Here is an 8,833-nt window from a genome sequence, read left to right as displayed (position 1 = left end):
AACTTCAACGTATATCAGTAATAGTGATCATATTTAAATTATATACAGCTGTTAGATATTTGTACATTGCAAGATCAATAACTTCAACGTATATCAGTAATAGTGATCATATTTAAATTATATACAGCTGTTAGATATTTGTACATTGCAAGATCAATAACTTCAACGTATATCAGTAATAGTGATCATATTTAAATTATATACAGCTGTTAGATATTTGTATATAATTTAAATATGATCACTATTACTGATATACGTTGAAGTTATTGATCTTGCAATGTACAAATATCTAACAGCTGTATATAATTTAAATATGATCACTATTACTGATATACGTTGAAGTTATTGATCTTGCAATGTACGCATGAAGAGCTTAGATGCAAATTCTTACCATTTGAGAAAATAAAATTTTTTCTTCAGCCTTCACCAAAAGTACTGTGAAATCCAAAGTGAACTGTATGAAATCGTTAAAATTTATTATATAAAAATAATAATAAGTATCAAACTATATTGCGTACTTCAAATTTTACAAAATGTTTTTTAATTTTTGGACAAAACACTTTATATCATTAGTTCAAAATACAACATTACCACTGACAGCTGAGTTTTATTGGGAGTGGTTTATAGTGTGTTTTGCGTGTAAGCTCTTCAAACATGTATTTGGTCAAGTATTTTATGTTTTTTAACAGTTAGTCATTAGGATTTTTCTGTGCAACATGTAGAATACCCCATTCATGAACTGTCAAAGAAATCACCATGAACTATAATCGTGTCTAATATAAAACTTTTTATAATTTCTTACAATCTTTCTAGAGTTAGCAACCAAACTTTACTGGGCTTCTACTGTAGAGAAAAACAATGTAATAATATTGTTATATTAATTTGAACATGCTTGTTACTCTGTGTGACTGAGAGCTTGTGAATTAAAGGAATATGTATGTTTGTATATATATATAGTTTTTGGTCCGAGGTTTAGACTTCTGTAGGTTAGGAGTTTCTGGGAATTGAGTGGGCCCCTAAAGATATGGAATAAAAGTTAAGTGTTCAGCAGGCACAGTATAATGGTAAAGTTTGTTGTTGATATGAATTCCACATCTCTATGATAATACAGCAAAGTTTCTCTGAAGGAGTTTTTAAGTATGTATTTAAAGTATTTTAATCACTGAACAACCTCATATTAAGTTGTTGATTTTGTAAATAGATCAGACAACTTTTAGATATATATTATAGATGAAAATGAAGTTTATGTTAGATATACACGACTGTTTTAATGTAAGTGTAGCACGAGTATTGGAATTATTATTTCGAATTAATAATATTTTCAACTACTCCAATTATCCAAGTCTTATGATGGGAGAATAATCGATTAATGAGTCTGGCAATTAATTAACTAACAACATCTACTAATTACTCGGCCTTAATACAGAGTACTATATTACTCGGCCTTAATACAGAGTACTAGTGCGTTGTAGAACTTATTCCCTTCCCTTTTATATTTTCTGTGATAATGTTTTGTATGTTAATAAATTCATCACCTAGTTCTAATTATTGCTCTTTGTAACATCTGTATGTGCATCTCTTGTGTGTTTCCATAATTATTTTCATTACTTTATATTAGTTATATCTTGTATATATTGCAAACTGTGGTGTCTGTCTGAGCATTCTTCTGTCTCCCATTTACGGCAGCTTGCTTCCCTTACTGCGCTTGAAAAGCTGCGCATAAAGGCAAAGCTTGACATTCACTTCCGATACGGCACTTCCCTCTGCACACAATATTAGCTATTCTTCTTCATTGCTGTCCTCTATATGTGAACCTTTTTATTACGCATGCCACAAGCCTTCTGCAGCCCCCTATTGGAATCAAATGATTCCAACATGTCTCTCATGCAAATCTTCATGCATCACTTCTTCACCAATAGGAGAATAGTACACTCATGTGATTTCCTCTATGTGCCTCAACCGAACTATCACTTCGAAGTTTGGCAGCACTTTTACTCAGTATTTTTTTTTTTGTCATTCTGTACTGTTGCACACTTATATTTAATATAGTCATGAAGTGGTCTTCATTTATTATAACTTCCAGGTTCTCTGGAGTTTGAAATGTGCCTTCATTTATCTCAGCTTATTCCAGTCGCATCCTGAAGCTAGTGTTACTACTTTGGGGGTTACGTCTATGACTAGCGCTATCTCACAGGCTGCAGGTGCGAGCGACCTGGCATGGGTTTTTTTATTGGTGTTTATTCTCTGGGAGATTGAACATTAAATGGGTTTTGCCTATAATTCCTCCTGTAGAAGCCGAACTCATTTGGGTGGATGGAAATCTTGTTGGCCTTTTTCCACAACCGGATTTCATTTGTTTGGTTCTCCATTCCCAATACAGAGATTGTGTGTTCTTTTTGAATGTTTATAATGGCTTTCATTCACCTTACTCCACAGACGGTTTCTGCCTTATTTCGTTGGGAGTTTGATCGTCTAATGTCGGATCTCGCTTCATTCTTTGTGGTCTACCATTTGCCATACAGTCTGCTGACTTTGGAAAGATAAGATGTTTTATAATTTTATTCTTAATATTATTACCTGTAATTATTTGAATTTCATAACATACACGTATTTAGATTAGTTCATACTAAGTTACGTTAAGATTGATAATTAGTCTTCATTGTTTTTCTTCTATACCATTCGATTAGGCTTAACATGGAAGTCCTTCATTAGTTTAACTATGTCATTTCCTTACTTTTATATAATCATTTCTATTTCATTTGGTTAATAATATTTTCTTCACTTGGCTTGAGTGGAACCCTTGAATCAGGGTCCATGCAGACTTGTCCCAGTATTGTGCCTATTTATTGTTCAGTTTTTGTTCTTCTTGATTTTACTGTAATTGTACTTTAGATTTCCTTGTTATTTCTGTTCACTTCCTTGTTGGATTTGGTTTCATTACTGTATTATTTATTGGTTATCCTGATATGAACCTGTCCATAAAACTATGGGAAACTAATAAATTAATCAATGGTAAGAAGGATAAATTATAAACTAAATGAAATGAATGGTAATAATTATAAAGTAGGGATGAAACAAAAGAAACTGTAAAATGATAAACTATAAAGTAAAACCAAATGAATTAGTCAACATATTAAAATGGGAAGAAAGCGATGTAGGGAATGAATCCCATATGAAGTAGTGGTGAAGAAAAACTGGAACCTAAGTATATATTAACCCGTTAATAAAACCACTACCATGGTTCCATATTTTTCTGCAACTCAACATCATAAGGGATGTATTCCCTACACCATTTTCTTCTTGTTTTTCGCTATGATAACTATTTCATTTTGTTTTTCTTTATAGTTTACACTTTTTACAGTTACTTTAGTTTAATCTCTACTTTATACTTCTTACCATTAATTTTGTTTTGTTTAGAATTTATCTATCATACCAGTAATTTATATTCATGTCCCTGGGAGCTGGAGTCTACCGTATCTGCTTCCACTATTGCTCACCCATATAATGGCTGAACCCATTTTCCAACATCCTAAAATTGTCCCTGACCTTATCATGAAATGCTTTCCATGCTTCTATAGCAGTATCTGCTGGAACTACTTTACATTTTTTTCAGAAACATTTTGGAGAATATTTTCTTCTTGCTTTCTGTGCTATTTCTTTTGTCTCTTTTGGGTTTGGGTACTTACAAGCCTTATAGATCTCAAAGTTAAAAGTGAAAAAATATATAACCAAAGATAAAGATGGAATACTTACTGAAGTGTTGGTTAAGGCAAAGAAAGTGTTTTGTTGGAATATTTTACAAATAATCCAATTTCACATAGGAAATAGTGTGCTAATTCCTGCTTTAAAAATAAAAATATTGAATTGACTTTATTTTCTTGAATGTTGTACCCTAAAAACTTTACGAAATTACTGCTGAGATTCTAAAATATGCAATTTTGGAAACTTCCGAAATGGAAGTTAAGAGAACTGTCAGCCTTAATCGAACCTGAAAAATTCGTCATCAAATACACTTTCTTGGTTGTTGTCTTATCATTTTTCAGGTGTACATTACACAAAGCAAGTTTGAAATCAAACCTTTGTATTGAATTCTATATTGAAGCTTAGTTTTCTTGTAACCACATTGAACTTGCAAGTTGTTGAACTTCTTTGAGTAAACTTTTTTTTTTGTATATAACTTGGCCCAGTTTTCTAGCAGTATTGTTTTGTTGTTAATTTTCAAGAATATATAGAATGCTTATAAGCTTATAGTAAATTGTGTGTTTGTATGTCAATATTAAATATAATAGTTTTGAATGAAATATTTTCCTTAAGTAGAACTTAGGCAATTTCATCTTTTCTTTTCAATTGATTTTCTGCAAGATTTCTCTTCTAACTTGTTTACATCTTTTAAGAAAATATTCCAATCAGATGGTAAAAGAAGGAGCAATTACAATGATAATACTAATAATGTATAGCTTTTAATTTTTAGTTTTGTTGAAAAAATGTCTGTTTATAATTACTTTGAGCATTTGTTCCCTAGTTTTATGGTAAAAAGTTGTAAATCTATTTACTAGCAATTCCGTTAATTGGGTGGACAAAATCTGAATTTTTAGAATTGTTCACAAATTTAAAAAAGTGTGCATTTGGATTTCAGTAATTTTTTATTCATGCAATTATTTGTTTTGTTAACAATTGTATGAATAGTAGATGTTATTTGGGATGTATACAAAAGATGGCTTCAAATGCAGTGTTGTTTTTGAAATTATAAGTAATGAATTAGGATTCTGAATTTAATATTTTTTGTTGATGCTTTATTATCTTAGCTGGGAAACTGCAAAACCAGTTGTGATTGGAGTACGTGGAGCTCATATTTCCTTTTTCAGTGTAGTGAAAGAAGAGTTACTTCACATCATTGATTTATTTGTTGGTGAGCATAATTATATTTTGTTTTTTTCTACTTAAGCATCAATTAAAGGTATGTTAAGTCTTTAGAGACTATTTATAAACAGTTCTTTAACAGAAGTCCATATAAAGCATTATTTGTTTATTGTACAAGAAGATTTTAGGAAACTAGTGAAAAATCCACACTTCCAGAAACTGAAACTGTAGGAGATCAAAGGTATCTGCACTTTTATTTGCCATATCATGTAATTACATTTGTTTTTTTGTTATGCTCAGGTTTTTCATAAATTTGATTTTTATTCAATATTACTTTTGCAGTATCATCAAATTTTCCTCAATCTATCACAATCATAAAAGCCAAGTGTTGGTTGATCAGTCAGTTGGTCACGTTCAATTTCTCTGAATTTTGTCAATTGCACGAGCCCAATTCCACTTTTTCCTCCTATAATATTTCCTCTTTTCGGTTGCCCGTTCTTGTTTTAGTTGAATTCTATCGCTAACATGGGCGTAAATAGCTCTCAAATTTCAGCACTTTTTCTGCTAAATAAAAGCCTATCAAGGAGGGAGTTTTTATACCAAGAATTTATCTAGCACTGAGTGAAATTAATTTGTCATGAAGAAAAGTTTTTGAAGGATGATCGAGTATTTACAAGAAATGTGGTTGTAAGAGAACTAGTGTAATAATGTAATTAGAAAATAACTGTGATCAGTGAATCATGGGACAAGGATTGATGGTGGGAAGAGACACTTTAGGTAAAGGAGGTATTGCTCAGGATAGGCTTTGGTTTCCCAAAGCTAGAAGGCCCTTTATTTTTCTTGTGTCTGTTTATGCAAATTTGTAAATGCATATTGAAGGATTCGAATTTGGTAGACTTTTATACCAGCCAACTAAATAACCACCCAAATTAAAGTTATTTTAACATGTTGGCTGCCATGTGCCCCATTGGTGGGTCACAGACAATTATGTTTTGAAGCCAAAATTTTCTTGTGGCATATGAGTTTGGGACACTGTGACTGCTTCTTGTCACCTTTTGAAGGTTTAATTTTATTTATACTTAATTTATTATGCGGCAGCCACTGTGTTAAGACATCAAAACTAATAACCCGTTAATAATGCTTCAGATTCTTTTAAGAAGTATGCATAAAAATAAAATTTATTTGCTTCTTGTCCTATTTATTTGGTCCAAAACTTAGCTTCATTTTTTTTTTTCTTGTTCATTAGCAGGGGCACTGTGTTCTAAAGCAGTTGATAATATGCCATATTGTCACTCAAAAGAAGATATTATTCAGATACTGCTTCCATCATATTCTTCTTTTAAATGACTTTGAAATGTGAAACATTTTTCTGATGAAGCACATTTTGTGATGATCAGAAAAGCTTTTGTAAAACCATTCTTTTGACTTAAGAATAATTTTAGGAGTGGCTTTTCCCTAAAAGCATAGAATTTAGCATAATTAAAATAATTAAGAACAATTTTGTTTCTTTAAAATAACAATCATTACGATTCACTACTGTGAAATACTCAAGTCCCAAATGAAAAACATTAACATTTGACCTTACAAGTTGTGATTCTTCAAGCTCCAGTTCAACTCTGCCTTGGCTAAGTATAATTTTTCTGTTATTCTTTTGTTTTCAAAGAGCCTCTTCTTGTATCTTTGATACATAATCAGATCCTGCTCAGTGGCAAGTGTTTCCTGGTCAGGTATGCCTTACCTTAACTTACACCTGCTACCTTTAAGGTTGTAACACAATGTTCAGATGGGGCATTCTTCATGACTACTAGTGGTATATATCTGTATATATGTATTATTCTATTCCGTACTTGATGAACCTTCACTCATGAACTATCATGAGTAAAGCAGGAGGGGATTTCTGCCCATCCCTGCCACTTCCTTGATTGAACAAATCAGAATGGTCTGATTTTCAAAATAGGGTTTCGCGGCCAGTCACTGCACTTTCTCAGGTGCGTCATTTCTCTGGACTTCCCACCTCCTTTTACCCTCCCTTCCTCGAGTGAAGTTTGGGAGTCCTTACCACTTTCCAGTTCCTAGCTGCTGGGTTGGTGGACCATGGAGGATTCCTTGGGAGTGTAACATATATATATAATAACATTATTTCTCTCTAAACTATCTTGAGAAGAGGGTGAAGCTGGGAACCCTCTCTCCTTCTCCCTCCTATTGTTCCAGGAGGTTTGATGTGGGAGGGAGCTGGACCAGCCATTTGTGGATTCTCCTTGTAATACTGAGTTGAGGTTGATAGCACCCTGTTCCTATGGTTGAACAGATGTTCCACATCCACAACCCCCTTTCCTTCACCCTCCTATTGGGCCAGGAGGTTTGATGTGGGAGGGAGCTGGACCAGCCACTTTTGGATTCTCCTTGTAATACTGAGTTGAGGTTGATAGCACCCTGTTCCTATGGTTGAGCAAATGTTCAACATCCTACTTGTAATTCCTTATGGTTGAGTAGAGATTTACACACTGCCATACTTCTGAGTTCAGTTTGGTGTACTTCTTTCCTCCTACGGTTGATGGGAAAGTTTGTTCAATGATTGTTGTTTGCTTATTTCCTCATTGTAATTCCAGTTGCTTGCAGTATGGCACTGTGTTTTCTTGCAGTTGGGATTAGTGTATGAGCTAGGCTTTCTTAAGTGTCCAATTTGAGGTTGCCAGTGTTCTGGGGCAAATTTCTCTGAGTACCTTACAGAAACATATAATAATTTTTAAATGATAGACAATGAACAGAGATTTCCAAACATATATAATATGTTGAGTTTGTGTTAAGTTTTTCCAGCAAACCAAGGAAATAAACTATGGTCGGGTGTTAAAAGTAGCATGTCGCCAGCAGTAAAATTTAATTTCACAGCAATAACACAAGCACAAAAATTGTAAGTATGACTGAAGTCTTTATTGTGATTAATGAGTAAATATTTATGTTTTGAAAATTTTTTATTAACTGATTGGCCCATTACTTTTTCCCTTGTAAAATATCCTAAATATCAGTTGCCCTAATTATGTCTTCTTCTTTACTGTTGTTTATTTTCAAGACGATAATTACAAATTTTTGAGTAAGTAAAGAAAGAATCTAAAATCAATCTAGGAAGTATATAATTTAATTTGATCATACCCCAAACATATTTTGGGTACGTCAATTTTGAGTTTCTAATAGAATTAGTTCTTTTTTAAGCACATGGATCTCCGTTATGCACATATCTAGTGTAGATACTCAAATTATGTCATTTTGTTATATCATTATTCACAACAGTCAAGACAGTTATTGTTATCAATAACTGAAAGGGTAAGAGTAAATTGCATTCTTCAATATAAATCACTTGAAATTGCGTGAACTCCTTTACATGTTCTCCTTTACTTCAGTTTTGCTTCAGAGGGGAGTATATAGAGTGCACAATGCTTTTCCTGCCATATTTAGTTTCCACCACATGCAGATGATTAGGGTAGTGTGGATTTGAAATGTATTAGTCACAAATCAACTCATCTTCCTGTAAGAAAAGTCCTTGAAAGTGGATTACATAACAGGTATATATCTTTTTTAACCGTATAACTAACACCCAAATGGTGTGAGTGGTGATTTGGTGATTTGTTATTCTCCTGCTTTCTTCATATTGTTTCCAGTGGTTCTGTGGTACGTTTTTCAACTTGTACACCTCACACAAGGTGTGTGTATCTTTTTTAACTGTATAACTAACACCCAAATGGTGTGAGTGGTGATTTGGCGGTTTGTTATTCTTCTGCTTTCTTCATATTGTTTCCAGTGGTTCTGTGGTACATTTTTCAACTTGTACACCTCACACAAGGTGTGTGTATCTTTTTTAACTGTATAACTAACACCCAAATGGTGTGAGTGGTGATTTGGCGGTTTGTTATTCTTCTGCTTTCTTCATATTGTTTCCAGTGGTTCTGTGGTACATTTTTCAACTTGTACACCTCAC

The 8,833-nt window shown here is 32.9% G+C and overlaps 1 long non-coding RNA gene across 1 annotated transcript in view; it reads left to right on the top strand.

The window, feature by feature from the left end:
* Nucleotides 1-4,799: 4,799 nt before the first annotated feature.
* The window catches only part of LOC111089096, a 5,619-nt gene continuing 1,585 nt past the window's right edge, over nucleotides 4,800-8,833 (top strand). The window contains exon 1 of the long non-coding RNA XR_002613438.1: nucleotides 4,800-4,909. This is a non-coding gene — a long non-coding RNA (uncharacterized LOC111089096). The remainder of the gene's footprint in view (nucleotides 4,910-8,833) is intronic.

This window comes from Limulus polyphemus, unplaced genomic scaffold (genome assembly GCF_000517525.1).
Source record: "Limulus polyphemus unplaced genomic scaffold, Limulus_polyphemus-2.1.2 Scaffold5227, whole genome shotgun sequence".
NCBI classification, from domain to species: Eukaryota; Metazoa; Arthropoda; class Merostomata; order Xiphosura; family Limulidae; genus Limulus; species Limulus polyphemus.
The sequence above is the reverse complement of the archived record's forward strand: the minus strand, read 5'-3'. Positions and strand labels throughout refer to the sequence as shown.